Consider the following 18,102-nt stretch of genomic DNA (forward strand, 5'->3'; position numbering starts at 1 on the left):
TGTGAAAAGTGAGGCTGTGTTGAAATTCACCTGTGACTTCTTTGTCATTTTGCTGTCTTTATTCTTCACGTTCACTTGAACTGAACCTTCACACACTCGTGTGTCTCACAGTCACATGACTCATGCTTTCTAAATACACTGTAGAAAATGTTCAGATACATTTTCATCCTCACAGCTGATATTTGACTCACACATTAAAATTCACCTGCTGAACAAAACACTTTTATTCTTTATTCAGGTTGAGTGACTGCAGTTTGACCGAGATCAGCTGTTCTTCTCTGGTCTCAGCTCTGAAGTCCAACCCCTCACACCTGAGAGACCTGGACCTGAGGTGGAACCAGCTGCAGGATTCAGGAGTGAAGCCTCTGCGTGATCTTCAGAAGAGTCCAGACTACAGACTGAAGACTCTGTTGTGAGTAGAGTGTTGTTCTAATCACAGTCAGACAAACATCAGTGTTTCCTCAGTGAAGCTGTGACAGCACAATAGTGACAGACTTCATGATTGGACACAAAGACACAGAGAGACAACAGACGAGCCACGAGCTGCTGCTACTCACAGACTAGAGCTGAGCGCCTCACATGATGAGCGTCCATCAGCTGTTTGTAGTTTGACTTCATCACAGATTATAGATCCACTGTATCATACACTGTAAAAACAGCAGCACATCTTGTTTGGTTAGAAAACGTCAAAGTAGCCACTTTCAGACTGGAACGTCATTTTCCTTCAAACTCTGACAAAAGCATGAAGAAATGAGCAAAATATCAAGAAATGATCTTTATCACAAGCAAAGAAATGAAAGTGAGTCTTCTCTGACTTTAAGAATTGACACCTTGGCAAGGGAGAACCCAAAAGCACGACAACGAGGCAGGAAAACGCAGATTACTAAGTCCAAAAGCAGGAAATCAGTCACAAACAGGCAAACACATCAGAACAAGAAGACTAACTAGAAATGCTGGAGCAAAAAACCAACACAAGACCATCTGAAAATGGGCTGCTATATAATCACTGAGGGACTAATGAGCCAATGGAAAAGCAGGTGAGGGAAATGAGTTGATTGACAGGAGAACTAGTGACAAGACATGGAAACAAATGAAAAAGACATGAAACAAACTAAGAGTTAGTGTAAGTACGTAAGTACAGAGAGAGTGAATTTGACCTTTGTGTTTTAAACACAGCAGTAGTGAAGCAGGAGCAGCAGGGATTTCATTCAAACTGTTGTTTGTTACTGTTTATTAAAGCTTACATGAAGTTGTCATTCTCTTCTTTTAAGACAATGTTAGAGTTAGTTTTCTTCACTTTTTCGGTCAAAAATGAGGACAATTTCCCAGAAAGTAGACTTCATTGACCTTTTTTTAAAAGTCTTCCACAAACACCTTCAAGTGTAAACCACATAAAACCACGAGAAAGTCATTTACATTCACATTATATCAAATAACATGAAGAGGCTGCAGACACAGACATGATAGTGACTCTGCTGTAAACATGAACACTGGAGTGACAAAGCCCGCCCCTTTCTGTTGGACCTCAGGTTAAAGCTCCGCCTCCAAGACTCTGTAACATGAGTCAAAATCAAAGTTCTCTCTGGTTTAAGGTTTATAGACAAATTCTGCATGAACAGAATATAAACACAACTTTTTCCTGAAGAAATATGCAAATGAGTGACTTGAGTATCGTCACCGTGTGTGTGTGTGTGTGAGGCAACATGAAACAGTGGCAACAACAATTCAATCCAAAAACCAAATGTCCCTGAAATATATCTACTAACAAATACTTTCCATCAAAGTACACAGAGTACGCATTTAAGGCCACAGCTGAACATGTGACCTTGACTTCCATGTCAACAGAGATGAACATAAAGAAACAGCAACCCCTGCTGGTGAGGAGTAGTTCCTGCAGCACTATAGATGCACTATATGGACAAAAGTATTTGAATTGACGTGTTTCAATGGGGCTTTGGACTCTCGGCCTCTTCTCTCAGTGAAGGACAATCTGAAGTTCAGCAGACGCAGACATTTCTACTCCAACATGACTGTGTCCCAGTGGACAAAGCAACCACTATAAAGACATGAGCCCTGACCTTTAACCCCATCGACACAATGAATGGACACTAATTGTCACAGAAACACTTCAAAGTGTTGAGCAAAGTCTTCCAAGAAGAGTTGAAGCTGTTAAAGCTGCAAAACTCCATATGAAAATACTGTCAATGTATTTGAATACTTCATAATAGTCCAAATACTTCTGTTGATTTGTTTTCACACAACTCCAAACAACCAGTGTTTGGTGAACGAGTGAATGTGAGCTGTTGTAACATGTGATGTTATTATTCCACATCTGAGCTGCATCACTGACTCTGACTCTCTGTCGTCTTCTCTCAACAGGTGGTGGCCATTTATGTAATGAGTGTGTGTGTGCGTGTGTGTGTGTGTGTGTGTGTGTGTGTGTGTGCGTGTGTGTGTGTGAGACACTGTGTGTGTGTGTGTGTGTGTGTGACGCTGCTTCAACAGATCTGTGACAGAACTCCAACGATGATGGCGTAGGGATGACTACGTGAAGAGAAAGGTTCAATGAAAGTGTTTGACGTGAAGTGTAACTTGTGAATAAAGACAATGGGTCTGCGCCTCATGGCAGGGTGATAGCAGACCCATTGAGACAGATAAATACCATGTGTTTCCTCCAAGACAGGGAGTCTTCACTTTGTAACTGGCCTGTGTGTTGCTTTGTGAATGCTCCTCTTGTACAAGATTAAACCCTGAGCTGACTCCCATCTCCTTCCTATGGATCTCAATTATTTTAACAGTTCACAGTATGTGGAGCTAAAGAGAGTGTTTGTTTTAAATCAGTGGAATGTTCCTTTGTTTACTTCAAACTTAAAACAGAGCATGTTGATCCATGATTTCACTGATCTCTTTGTAAAATGGTGGTTTATCATTATTGTCTGGTCCTTACAACAATAATGAGGCTTTTAGGGCTTTTAAAGGGGGCTGAGACCTGGTTTTAGGGTTAGGCATTTGGTTGTCATGGTGAAGGTTCAGGAATGCATTCCGTCTACGAGTGTCCTCACTAAGAATGCTGTAGGGATCTTGATGGAGGGATTACGCTGCATGTGAATTCAGAGGGGCGGTAACGTATTGTGTCACTTCCTGTGCTTCCACTGGTGTTCCGCTGTGTGTCTCCTGCGCTCTCTGGAGAAGGGTCTAGCTGCAGACCCGCAGACCACTCAACGAAACGCCCCTTTACTCAACGAAACGCCCCTTCACTCAACGAAACGCCCCTTCAAACTACACGACACTCTGATTGGCTCTCAAGAGAAACGTGATGAAGTTTACGTTGACCGAGTATGAAGAGAGAACCCGAAAAAGTAACACGGGAAAAACACGGGGAAATGACGGAGGAAAAGGTAAGAATGGATAAAAAACACATTATGATATTGAACACTGGATGAATAGTCATTATTTGTATCCATTAAATCAATTAAGTGCAGTTTATTAACCAGTAATGTCTGCATGATGTAACGATAGCGATTGTAACAGCAAGCAAGACGCAGCGATTTTCTCCCTTTTTTTTCTTTTTTTCCTTTTTTTCTTTTATTTATATGTACAGGTTATAACACTGACAATATAACATTGTCTCATTTTCAACCAAGAAACGTATAAGATAAACTATATGATCTCTATATATTAGTATTTATCTGTTTTTTAATCTTTAAATGACTCTGACAAGTTGCACACAGCTTTGCTCATTTGAAAACGTGTGACCTCAGTTCTACAATTGTTAAGATAAAAGATTTGATGATGAATAATATTTTTCATGTTTAGAAATGAGAAGTTCTGTTGAATCACAGTCAACAGTGTCATTTGATTTGATTTATTTCAGTTAGCCTGCATATATTTTAGGACAGGGAAAGTCTTAAAGGCAAATGCAGTCCAGTGTATTACTACTTGATTCTGGATTGAAAATGTTTCCATGTTAAAAATACAAAATACAATTTTAATTTACATTTTCTCTTATAGAGCAACACTACGTTCAGTGAAGGAGCAGACCCTGAGCTGAGGAGATGCGACTCGGACACTTATCAGTGTCTGATCTGCACAAAAAAGGGGAGCTATGCAAAGCTTGTGTCTCATCTGCAGGGACACCAAAGGTCAATGGTGGAGTACGGTGGTAAGTCCTAAATTATCAAATATTTTTTCATTTCAACGCTGAAAGGCTTTAATTTCCCCATGAGCCTTATGTATTATTAAATGTGATGTTATTTCTGTTTGTCCTGACCATGGATAACTGTGTTATGATATCTGTGTTCATAAAAGTCAACACGAGTATTTATTCTTCTCTTTTCCTGTCGCACACCGGGATAAAAGTCTCTTGTCAACAAGTGTCTATGAGATACGCGTGTGTAAATAAAGTTTCAATAAAAGAAGACGTTATCACGTTAGTAAACGTCATCACGTTAGTAAACGTCATCACGTTTCAGACGCAGTCTCTTGAGAGCCAATCAGAGTGTCGTGTAGTTTGAAGGGGCGTTTCGTTGAGTGAAGGGGCGTTTCGTTGAGTAAAGGGGCGTTTCGTTGAGTGGTCTGCGGGTCTGCAGCTGGACCTACTTGGCTCTCTGGAGTTTTATATCTACTGGAACTATCGTTTCACTGAACAAACACTCGTTTTATTACTAATACTAGTACTAAGACTAATACTTTCACCCGCTACGTTTTCGTAAACTCTATCGTTTACGTAGATCACATACGGTGTTTCTTTCTAGCTAACTTTGCTAGCGTAAAGTTAGCTTAGCAGCGATGGCTTCTCTCTCTCCCTCTCCTTCTCCTGCTCTGTCCTGTGTTGTGTGCCACATGTTTAGTTACTCCTCTGCCTCCTTTAGTGATAAAAGTACTTGTAAAAAATGTAGCTTGCTGGCTAGGGTGGAGGCGAGGCTTAGTGAAGTAGAAACCCGGCTCCGCACCATAGAAGCTAAATCAGTTAGCCAGCTCCCCCAGCAGCTCCCGTGCAGCCGGGAGACAAACAGGGCAGTTGGGTGACTGTCCGCAGTAAGAGGCGTAGTGTTAAGCCTAAGAGTCCTGTCCACCACCAACCTGTTCACACCTCAAACAAGTTTTCCCCTCTCAGCACCACACAGACTGAGAAACCAACTCTGGTAATTGGTGACTCCATCCTGAGGAACGTGAAAATAGCGACGCCAGCGACCACAGTCAGGTGTTTTCCCGGGGCCAGAGCGGGCGACATAGAGTCTTATCTGAAACTGCTGGCTACAGATAATCGTAAATTCAGTAAAGTTATTATTCACGTCGGCAGTAATGACACCCGATTACGCCAATCGGAGGTCACTAAAGTTAATGTTAAATCTGTGTGTAGGTATGCACAATCTATGTCTGACAACGTAATCTTCTCTGGTCCTTTGCCCAATGTAACCAGTGATGACATTTATAGCCGCATGTCGTCATTCAATCGCTGGCTGTCGAGGTGGTGTCCAGAAAACAACATTGGGTTTTTAGATAACTGGCAAAACTTCTGGGGGAAACCTGGTCTCATGAGGAGAGACGGCGTCCATCCCACTTTGGATGGAGCAGCTCTCTTATCTAGCAGCTTAGGGCATTTTATTAGAAACCCATGACAATCCAGAGTTGAGACCAGGACACAGAGTTGCAGTCTTTCATGCTTCTCTGTGCTTCTTTTCGAGCAGTCACCTATTAAAACCCCATAGAGACTGTGTCTGCCCCTCGACCTACTAAAGTAAAAACTAAAGTAAATAAAGTAAATAAACCAATAACAAACAGAAGAGGAGTTAGACATTCTAACTTAATAAAGATTAATACCAACAATAAAATAGAGTCAAATAATACCACTTTCAAATGTGGACTATTAAATATAAGGTCTCTCTCCTCAAAATCTGTTTTAATAAATGATCTTATCTCCGACAATTGTATTGATTTATTCTGTGTAACTGAAACTTGGTTACATGAAGACGATTACGTCAGTCTAAATGAATCAACTCCACCCACTCATGCTAATACCCATATTCCTAGAAGCTCAGGCCGAGGAGGAGGAGTAGCAGCCATTTTTAATACTAGATTATTAATCAATCCCAAGCCCAAACCAGGATATTCATCGTTCGAAAGCCTTATTCTTAATCTATCTTATCTTAGTTGTAAATCACAGAAACCAATGATGATAGTCACAGTTTATCGTCCACCTGCACCTTATTCAGAGTTTCTATCAGAGTTCTCTGAGTTCTTATCTGAGTTGGTGCTTAAAACAGATCAAATCATAATTGTAGGGGATTTCAACATCCATGTAGATGTTGACCGTGATAGTCTTAGCTGCGCATTTAACTCGCTGTTGGAATCAATAGGTTTTATTCAACACGTTAATAAACCAACTCATTGCCTTAATCACACCCTCGACCTTGTTTTAACTTATGGTATTGATATTGATAATTTAAACATAGTTCCTCAAAACCCTCTCCTTACTGATCATTATTTACTCACATTTAACAATACAATAACATAAATAAGAAATACAGCTACAGCCGGTGCCTGTCTGATAATAATATTAATACATTCAAAGAGACAGTGCAACCTTTATTTAACTCGGTGCCATATGTCAGTACATCTGAAGGTACCTTTTGTGATTTTACTCCCGCCCTCATAGATAACCTTGTTGATAGTACAGCAGCCTCACTGCGTACTACATTAGATTGTGTTGCCCCTCTGAAAAAGAAAGTGGTGAATCAGATGAGACGAGCACCATGGTTTAACTCCAATACTCGTGCTCTTAAACAGACGTTACGTAGATTAGAAAGAAAATGGCGTTCCAGTAACCTAGAGGAATTTTATATAGCCTGGAAAGATGGTTTTGTAGCTTACAAAAAAGCCCTACACAAAGCTAGAGTTGCCTATTATTCTTCTCTAATTGAAGAAAATAAGAATAATCATAGATTTCTTTTCAGCACTGTAGCCAGGCTGACACAGAGCCACAGCTCCACTGAACCATCTATTCCTTTAACACTGAGCAGTGATGACTTTATGAACCTTTTTGTGAATAAAATAACATCAATTAGAGAAAAAATTGATCATCTCCTCCCTCATATTGGGACTGACTCATCTTCTAGTACAAGAGCTTTAGAAGCACCAGGTGCACAGTTAGACAGTTTCTCCACTATAGATCTCCCTGAGTTAACATCATTAGTTTCATCATCTAAGCCATCAACCTGTCAGTTAGATCCTATCCCCACCAAACTGTTTAAAGATGTGTTTCCTTTAATTAACAACTCTATATTAACTCAAATTAATCTATCCTTATTAACTGGATATGTGCCCCAAACGTTTAAAGTAGCAGTTATTAAACCCCTTCTAAAAAAAGCGACCCTTGACCCACATATTTTAGCTAATTACCGACCGATATCTAATCTTCCCTTTGTCTCTAAAATCTTAGAAAAGGCTGTTGCCAATCAATTATGTGAATATCTGCGCATTAATGGCCTGTTTGAAGATTTTCAGTCAGGTTTTAGATTAAACCATAGCACAGAAACAGCACTAGTTAAAGTTAGTAATGATCTTCTCTTGGCGTCAGATAATGGTCTAGTTTCTTTACTTGTCCTGTTAGATCTTAGTGCTGCATTTGACACCATTGATCATGATATTCTACTGCAGAGATTGGAGCAGACTCTTGGTATCACAGGTGCTGCCCTCTGCTGGTTTAAATCATACTTATCTGATAGATTCCAGTTTGTTCACGTTAATGATAAAGCCTCATTACAAACACAAGTTAATTGTGGAGTTCCACAAGGCTCAGTGCTTGGGCCTATACTTTTTACCTTATATATGCTTCCTCTAGGGAACATTATTAGAAAGCATAACATACACTTTCATTGTTATGCAGATGACACACAGCTATATCTATCGATGAGGCCGGATGAAATAAATCAGGTTGTTCAACTCCAGGAATGTCTCAGAGACATTAAGTCCTGGATGACCTGTAACTTTCTACTTTTAAACTTTTATACTTGGCCCTAAACACCTCAGAGAAAAACTTTCTGCCCACATTGTCACTTTAGATGACATCACCCTGGCTTCCAGTTCCACTGTGAGGAACCTTGGAGTTACTTTTGACCAGGAAATGTCATTTGATTCACACATAAAACTAATTTCCAGAACAGCCTTCTTCCACCTGCGGAACATTATGAAAATTAGAAACATTCTGTCTTTACAGGATGCTGAAAAACTAGTTCATGCTTTTGTTACATCTAGATTAGATTACTGTAACTCCTTATTAGCAGGATGTTCTAACAAGTCTGTTAGAATCCTTCAGTTAATTCAAAATGCTGCAGCACGAGTTCTGACAGGAACTAGAAAGAGAGACCATATAACTCCAGTGTTAGCTTCTCTACACTGGCTCCCCATACAGTTTAGAATTCAATTTAAAATCCTCCTCCTCACGTACAAAGCACTTAATGGTCAGGCCCCTTCATACCTGAAAGACCTAGTCTTACCCTATCATCCTAATAGACCACTTAGGTCACAAAATACAGGTTTACTTGTGGTTCCCAGAGTCTGTAAGAGTAAAATTGGAGGCAGAGCCTTTAGCTGCCAGGCTCCTCTCCTGTGGAACCAGCTTCCAATGATAGTTCGGGAGGCGGACACTCTCTCTGTATTTAAAGTTAAACTTAAAACTTTCCTTTTTGATAAAGCTTATAGTTAGAGCTGGTTCAGGGAAACCTAAACCATCTCTTAGTTATGCTGCTATAGAACTAAACTGCTGGGGGATTTTCCAGTGGTACACGCACATTCACTCTCTCACACTCAGCATTTGATTATGACTTTTTATATGTCATTAACCTTGTCTCTTTCTCTCCCTAGTTTGTGTCCTTCCTTCCTTCCCTCTCTCTCTCTCTCTCTCGTATTCTCATCATGCAGGTTGAAGGATCAAGATCCAGTTTCCGAGGCTACGCTCATCGTCACCATTATTATTATTTTGTAAATTAAAAAGTCGATATCAGTAACTGTATAAACTTGTAACCTGATACAGTTGTTGTGTATCTGCTGCTGGTCTCCCTCTCTCTCTTCTGTCTCTCCCTCTTGTCCTTTCTCTCCCCCCATTTTCTCTCCCCCACCTCTCCACTATCCCCCATTTTTCCTTTCACCCCAACCGGTCGAGGCAGATGACCGCACATCTCTGAGCCTGGTTCTGTCAGAGATTTCTTCCTGTTAAGAGGGAGTTTTTTCTCTCCACTGATGCCTAGTGCTTGCTCATTGTGTGAACTGTTGGGGGTCTCTGCTCTCTTTGATGTTGTCTATGTACAGTGCCTTGAGATAATGTATGTTATGATTTGGCGCTATACAAATAAAATTGAATTGAATTGAATTGAATTGTACAAGAGTGTGTGTGTGTGAGATGTATAGAATGACTCAGCTCTTATGAAACTAAGACACTGATCCTGGTTTGGGTTTTTCCAGACAGAAATGGTCCTAACAGGGTAACAAATACAAGAACACACACATATTCTTGTACAGCAGTGGTCACCAACGTGGTGCCCGCGGGATCATTTCACTTCACCTCACTTGCATGTATCCATATGATCACTGAGTAAAATGTCTTTGATATTGTTTATAAAACTGTGATAATCGTTAGTAAGCCCTGAAATGAATGTGTATGCAGCTGAATGCATAATATTCATCATTTAAATGGTCATTAAATGTATGACATGTTAATATGGTAGCCCTCCATATTATTCTCTACCCTTCAGGTAGCTCTGGGTCTCAAAAAGGTTGGTGACCCCTGTTGTACAGTGTTCTTCTTGAGGACACCCAGAGACATCATTTTATGTCAAAAAGAAAAATGGAAGTTAAAGGAATACTTCACTGATTAGCATGTAGCTTTGTATCGCTAGAATAGCAGTAGTATTTGTTGTGGGTATATTATTAGGAACAATAACAATGTGTTAAACGTAGTTTAAAACTCCAGATTTTTTCACTCAACATTTTATTTCAACTCTAATTCATGTGTTCATCACATTTATCAGTAACTTTATGAACAGATAGTGATGATAAGACCAGCAGCCTCCCCGGGAATCAGTGGTGAAGTGAGCGCAGGTCTGAGGTCATCACACCGTCATCTGCCCCGTGTTCTCGATGTCAGCATGAATCCACACAGCAGCTCGTTAATACATCGATAATAAATTTGAAATAAATCCTAATGAGCGACGAATAAATAACTAAAGCCTGTTTCGTCCTAATATTTAAAAAATGTAAAAGAAAACCAGTCACCGCCTTCATTTATTCAAATTTCTCATAAAGCTTTCACATCGTACGTATAGAAGCCGAATGTGTTTGATTGTGGTATGAGGCTTTGGTGTAATTCACTCAATGTGTGTGTGGGGTCGCTGTGCTCTCAGAGGGGGAGCTCAGGTGTGTATATAGGTGGCAATATCACTGTCCTTGTTAGGTTTGTGAACCGGAAGGGCAAACGGTTTTCGACCGCTGTACCGCGGAGGCGCTTCTCATGAATGTTTGGATTGTTTGTTGGAATTTCATTATGCAAAGAAAACGCACAGCAATAAAACCAATATATTGCAACGAAACGAACAGCGTGGACATTCAATCAGAGTACAAAAGAGCGATCACCAAGGCAAAGCGCGTCAACCAGGTCATCCGGAGTCAGAAACCTCAGTAGCGGAAGTTTGAGGCTGAGCTGCTATAATAGTACGTTTCCCTGACAGTAGCCGTTCCCGAGACGTCACATGACCGCGCTTTGCTGTGCTCGTACACAGCTGTGACGTCACTCTGGGAAATAAGATGTTTCTGGGCTTTTTATGGCCTTTAGGAAGGTTTTACAAATGTGAAACTCCATGAATTAAAAATATAGAATATAAAGATCTATACATGTCTGTGTCCATGTCTCCAGGTGTCCTGTGGACACTTTTACAGGCGTCTCTTTTACTATTGTGCTCAATGGGAAAATTGCTTTTTGGGCCGCATGAGTATTTGTTGTTGCAGTACCACGAGTGGCCACCATGACAACATTGTCTTCAAGGCAGAGGGGGCGGAGCTACATCCAGTTCTTATAATACATCCATGGTCTAACGGGCTCCAGACGGACTCAAGCCTGTGATGACTTCCGGTCCATTGAGCTGTCACTCCAAATCTCCAGCCAATCAGCAGGCAGCTTCCTAAGGCCCACCCACAAACAAAAGACCACGGCACAAAGAACGTGAAAGTGTGTTTTCAAACAATAAAATACAATATTTTTGAATGATTAAATCGATTTTTTTTTTTTGCTTCTTGAAAATGTTGTTTGAAAATCTAATTCCATATAAATCAGTTTTGTTATTATTATATTGTATTATGTACAATTTGGTTATTAATTGATTATTTAATCAATTTTGAACAATTGAATACTTTATTTACAATAATTGAATGAAACTTAATAATTAAATCATTATTTAAAAAAAACAAAAAACATTGTGTAAATTGTGTGTATATACAGTACATGCATACAGACAGAGAGATAGGTGGCTGTGGGTGGTTTTGTTCAGGATGGCCTGAAGTTCTGCCCGCTGAGTGAAATAATTGTCATTTCAGAGGACTAAGTTAAAAAAATGTTTTAAAGTGGCCTGGATACAACATTTGTTATTGCTGAATATCTCTTGTAAATGATGTGGTTAACAACTTTACAGCCATTAAAGTGTGTACAATACTTATTCAACACCTCAGTTGACTTTCTGGTTTAGTACAAAAACAGGTCAGGAAATGTCATGTCATAGATGGGTACAGATGATCTTTGACTTTGGCCATGACTTGATAACATGGTTCCAGCAGGACTGGGTGGAGGTCTAATTGTAATCTCTAAGATTTGATTTAGTCTCCTATACATGGACCACAATGGACCACAATGTGCAGCTATTGCCTTAAAGGGGGCCTTCTGAAACTTATCCATCACTCGTCTCCTCCACTCCCTGTCCTGCTCCTCCATATCCACACTGCCCACGATGACATTTTTCAAGGCTTTGAATGTGATCTCCTCTGTCACTCTCCTCTCTTCTTTCTCTGGACTATTTCTAGACTGTAACTCCACCTGTGAGACAGTTTCACCAATGGATCATCTTCTGTGTACTGAGGAATGAAAGGTATAGAAAGTCTCTATGTGTTATAACCACCACCCCCAAGGACTTCAGAGATTTTTGACTGGAGAAATAAAACATCACATCACATTCTCCAGTGAGGCAGGCAGCTTTGGGTTGTCTGTGAAGACACCCTCGGGTAAAAGGTGAGGGCTATTTACCTGCCTGACCTTAATAACCTCATGTATATGCTTGTTAAAGGGTGGAATAGTGGTGAGCTGGCAAATAAGGTTGAAGTAAGCGGCAGTCAGGGAATGAATAGCACAGCGATTGTTAATAGGCAGATCCTCGTCAGTTGACAGTGCCAGGTCCTGCAATGCAACTGTCAGGCGAACGAGGTCCAGAACCACCTCTGGATTTGCCAGCTCCACACTCAAAATGGCAAACAAAGCAAAAAGGTTCTCGTAATGCTGCCTACCATTGCTCTGCTCCTTGCACACCAAGTAGATGTGTTGGTAAAGCTGCTGGCCGTGACCTTTCATGAATAACTTATCTTGTCTGGAACACTTGACCACTTTGATCTTGAGCACAGATATGTCCAGGATGCTGCTCATGCTGAGGAGCTTGGAGCTGTTGTCATGCCAATCCATGAGACTAATAAGTGTTTTGCCATAGGCAGCTCGTCTCAGAAGCTCCCTAAAGCAGCACTCTGTCAACTCCACCAAGCCACTCTTTTCTTTCTCTGACATCCACAGCAGCGAAGGGGAGTGGTTCTGTGTGCATTCTCCACTCTGCAGGTTGAGAAGTAGAGAGGGGACAATCTTGTCCATGAGCTCAGGGTCCCAGATATTGGCCTGTAGGTCGTCATTCACCGTCATCCTCACCTTGATACCTGCCATGCGAATCTTGAAGCAGATATCGGGGTCCTCGTCGCTAGAGTGTCACATGTCACTGAAACGTGACACAGAAAAATGGTAACAGCGGTGGTAGGAGGGGTTGTCCTCTTGTATGTTGGCAAACTTCACAAACGAATTGGTTCCTAGGATCTGTAGGCTAGGTTTGTCCGACTCTAGCACCTCACGCACCATCTTCAGGAAACTCTCCACAAACAGGTTGATGCTCTGAGAGCGACAGGCCATCAGCAGCTGGTCCAGCGCTTCCATTGCTATGCACACATACCTGTATGAAGCTCTTCTGGAACCAACAAGGCATAGAATGTCAGCTTCTCCATGTTGGCTTTTACTAGCCCATTCTTTTGGTTTGCTGGAAAGATGTTGTCTACCAATCGCTTGTACAGAGGACTGAGTGCTCCACAACAGTCACCGATCAAGAAAGATATGATTCTTTCCAGTGACATGGTTGTGAAATTCGTTCTTTTTTAAGTAAGACTAGAAGAGAGAGCAGTAATGCAACCGTGTGAGTTCCAACTGATGTGGAGCACTAGAGGTTATAGAGGTAATGTAAGAACTCCTTCCAGGTGACATGGAACACTAGAGAACTCTTTGAAGAGGAGCTTTGATGCTGGCACATAATAAACATGATGGATGTTACTTTGACATGCAGATGGTCTCTGCCAGTTTGGACTTCCCGGGACAATTAAAACGCTTTTTTCATGTAGTATATTCAAAGGACAACAGGCTGACCTGGGGCGCTCAGGTTTTTCACTATAATCATTATTTAATATTGAGAAGCATTGTCATCTTGCCATTAAGGCAATTTTCTTTAAGGTGTTTTGAATGCAACAAAGAAGGACAAGAAGATGAGACTGAGAACTTAGAACAGTGATTGCAAACTTCAGAACTTTGAACAGTGGAGGGCAGCATTACACCTCTCAGTGTACAGTCTGCTGGAAATGATTAGAGCAATAAGTCTTTGATCTTCTGAAAAGCAACGTAATAAAGAAGAGCTTTCCTACTAAAATGGGAATTACATGTTTTTTCCACCTGGTTCCTGTTTATTAATGTTGGTGTGTTTTTGGCATGAAATGAACTGTATTATTATGGGGAAGGAACGCCATATTTCTGTATCTGTAATATTTGTTAGCTAATTAGTGTTAAATACTTTCCAGATATAATAACTATAATAAACTGTCAGGAGCAACACAAGGTGAAGGGTCTTGCCCTTAACCCACAAACCCACAACCTTTGAGTTGAAAGGAAGGTCTAACTTTGTGCTGCTGTTTTTGATAAAAGGGCACAGTTGCATGATGGTCATTTTTCCTCAGTAAGTTTACTCTATGATGACTGTATCTGCACTTTAGAGAGGAGAGGTCAAAGGGGAAGTGATCAGAACCATGATCCACGGCAGAGGAGCTGTTCAGTGTCACTGTCACTGTGCTGAAATCATTCTGGTCACTTTTTCAACAATCTATAAATGTGCCAGTGTCACTCATGAATATCTTGTTATGGAAGCGTTGTGATTGGAGACAAATACAGCCAGTCTAAATTTATAAAGTCTCTCATTGGTTGATTTTGTGGCACATTTGTAACGCTGTGCCAAGATGAGCGAGTGCTCGGGTAAAGATGAGCGAGTGCTCGGGTAAAGATGAGCGAGCACTCGGGTAAAGATGAGCGTGCACAGAAGGTTGAGATTTGAGATGTGAGTGGACATATGAGTAAAATTGATTAAACTGTTAAAATGAATATTTGCAAACATGCAAATACATGTATTAAGCTTGCAAAATACATTTTTCTGTGCTCAAAGTCTCACATTGTTCCTTCATGAATGTGGCCCAAATATAACACCATACTCTTCCACCGGTGTTACGCTGTGTCTCCTGCTCTCTCTGTGATTGATCTCCTGTTACGATCGATGAACTGAACAAGCACTCGTTTTGTAAATTGGTTAAAGGTGACATAGACCGGAAGCTCCAATTAACGCTGCGTTTGTGTGTGTATCTGCGTCATGACCTTGTTTATGAAACCCTAAAGTTTCAGAACAAACAGTTCAGCCACTGCTGAGAAAATAGTGTTGTTTTGTTTTCCTGGGCTCTGCGAAGCGGATCGACACTTCCTTAATTTGATGTCGTCATCAGAAATCCTCACCACTCCTCTCACCACCGTAGCGCCTCCTGGTGCGGGCACTAGTCCGGGCACATCCGGTTGCTTACGTTCAACCGCAGAAGAAGAAGAACTACTCTCGTTGTAGCTGCTGAGATGCAGAGCATCCACCGTGCCAGAGGGGGAGCTGTGTATCTGAGAGCTGGCCTATCTATTACGTCACTTCCAGGTACCTGGCCAATCACAGGACAGTAGGAAAGCTCTCGTTGGCTGGCCAATCACAGCAACTGTTTGGTCTGAAACAGCGCGGCTGACGAGAGCGTCAGTGAGGAGATATTTTGATCGGCTCGTTTGCAGCGATTAGGAGGTTTTTAATCATGAAAACAAGTTAATATATGTAAGTAGACATCCATAACTAACATATATGTGTGATACAAGCATTCTATGTCGCCTTTAATACTTTCACCCGCTACTTAAACTCTAACTTTCACTCTCACGATTCACCTACTGTGGTTTTTCTTTGCTAGCGTGACAAGTTAGCTTAGCAGCGATGGCTTCTCCTTCTCCTGCTCTCTCCTGTGTTGTGTGCCACATGTTGAGTTACTCCTCTGCCTCCTTTAGTGATAAAGATACTGGAGGTGAGGCTTAGTGAGGTAGAAACTCAGCTTCGCACCATAGAAGCTAAGTCAGTTAGCCACTCCCCTGGCATTAGCTCCCTCAGCAGCTCCCGTGCAGCTGGAGCAGCTCTCTTATCTAGAATTTTAGGGAAGTCTATTAGAAACCCAACACCGTGACAATCCAGAGTTGAGACCAGGGCCTGTTTCAGAAAGCAGGTTCAACAAACTCTGAGTTAAAACCTTAACTCTAGATTGACCATTTTTTGGTTTCACAACAGCTGATCAGCATTAGTTCAGTTCATTCTTTACTCAGCGTGTGCATTGGGAATGAAAAAAGCCATCATCAATGGAGCTCTGATACTATGATTCACCGTGGCAACGTGTAAACAAACACGTCGTCGTTGCTCGCTCTCGCTGTCAAGTTTACCTCAAAAAACCACACACTCTTCACTCTCTCACCTCCGGTCTGAACCTGTCAATCACACCTTAATCAAATCAGTGACCAGGATCACGCTTCTTCTCAATCAGAACTTCCTCTCTCCCCATGAGTTTCTTCAAAATGAAATGAAATATTTAAACATGAACATTTATGTCATTTATTACACCATACTCTTTTATCAACCTATTTAACCTTTATGAACTATTCCTTTTACATTTTTAATACACTTTTAATAACATTTTAACCAAATATGAACTTTTATAATTCATTAATTATTCATTATTTTTTTTAGTAAGGATTCTTAACCAGGTTACACTGAAATGAGATTTATGTGTGAATCAAATGACATTTCCTGGTCAAAAGTAACTCCAAGGTTCCTTACAGTGGTCACAACTGGAAGCCATGGTGATGTCATCTAAAGTGACAATGTGATCAGAAAGTTTTTCTCTGAGGTGTTTAGGGCCGAGTATAAAAGTTTAAAAGTAGAAAGTTACCGGTCATCCAGGACTTAATGTCTCTGAGACTTTCCTGGAGTTGAACAACCTGATTTATTTCATTCGGCCTCATTGATAAGAGCAGAATGGGAGGGTGGGGCTATGCCCCTGTGTAGTCAAAGGTGTGTGTGGTGGGAAGGGGTCAGTCACTGTCTGTGGGATAGTAGGTGCAGGGAGAATGGGGCTGTGATCCAATACGGGCAGGGTGTCCGCATCCCCAGCAGAGCAGGGGGCGTTGGGGAGGGCGTGTGGCACTCCGGATCACTTCCGTCATGTCAGCGCATGCAGCGGTTCTCACCGTAGGATCACTTTCTCCAGGGCCGCTTTGGTCCCGCCCTCCACAGTCCCCCTCTCCAGAGCCAGCTCCAAAGCCTCTTGTAAGGAGCGGGGATGGGCGAGATGGGGCTGAATGCGCAGCCTCCTGGGGGGTATGGCTCGGATGAACTGGTCCCTGGCTGGGTCTGTAGTCTGTAGTGCTCCATGATGTTGTCTGTGTACAGTGCCTTGAGATAATATATGTCATAAATGCAGTAGAATTCTCTGAAATCACTGGTATGGAAATATTTTGTGTTCCCCTGTGAATGTTGTCAACAATGTTCTTGTCATGGTGTGTAAACCATGTTATGTGTGAGTAGCAAAGCACAGGACGTCTCCACATGCATCATGAGGTCGTAGACATAACTCTGAAAACAACTCTGTTAACACAGATAACTCTTCTGTCCTCATTTGGAGCAAAACTTGCTCTAAATTCAACTTGCACTAAAGCGGTAACTAGTGCTATAGACGTGTTTGTAGCATCAGAAAAGTGACCTTAGGTGGAAAAGCCTGGATTTAAACATGTTCTGAATGTACTGAACCACGCTACCAAATGTCAAGGAGGTCAAATCTTACTAGAAAGGTGTTTCCTTCCATGTATGATCATGTTATTGGAGGTCAGAGGTCAGATTGACGGACCTTCAGAGCAACACAGACTTGGAAGTTAGAGTTCATCTTCCTCTTCCCAGTCATCAGAGTCATTGATGAGGTCTTTGTGTCCATTCTTCAAACCAGGAGGGTCCTGGGTTCTTCGTGAGGACCAGATCTCTCTACTCCTATCTCAGCAACGTGGGCCACAAATATTTAAGCACCCCTGCTCCCCAAGAAGTTAAACCTAGGAAATAAGAACCATGTTCTTAGTGAAGTGTGTTCATTCTCATAATGTCATACCATTCTGCACTGGTACAGTTTTGATTTCCTGTACCCAGAGGACACATTTAACATTTAGATTTTAGAGTCACTGGAGACGGTGTTTGAATGTGTTTGTTCACGTGACATTTTGGACATTTCCTTTATTGTTGTGCTGTCTGTCTGTAACTGTGTTGTTCTGTGATTGTCTGACAGTTGTCTCTTGGAAATGAGAGCCTGTGTCTCAATGAGAAATAAAGGTTAAATAAATAATAATAAAAACCACACTGCACTGTCCAATTTCTTTCTATTTTCAACTTATTA

The 18,102-nt window shown here is 41.3% G+C and overlaps 1 pseudogene; it reads right to left on the reverse strand.

The window, feature by feature from the left end:
* Nucleotides 1-11,731: 11,731 nt before the first annotated feature.
* Nucleotides 11,732-13,422, reverse strand: LOC122764229 (annotated as a pseudogene).
* Nucleotides 13,423-18,102: the final 4,680 nt, after the last annotated feature.

Source organism: Solea senegalensis, unplaced genomic scaffold (assembly GCF_019176455.1).
Source record: "Solea senegalensis isolate Sse05_10M unplaced genomic scaffold, IFAPA_SoseM_1 scf7180000017342, whole genome shotgun sequence".
In the NCBI taxonomy this organism is placed as follows: Eukaryota; Metazoa; Chordata; class Actinopteri; order Pleuronectiformes; family Soleidae; genus Solea; species Solea senegalensis.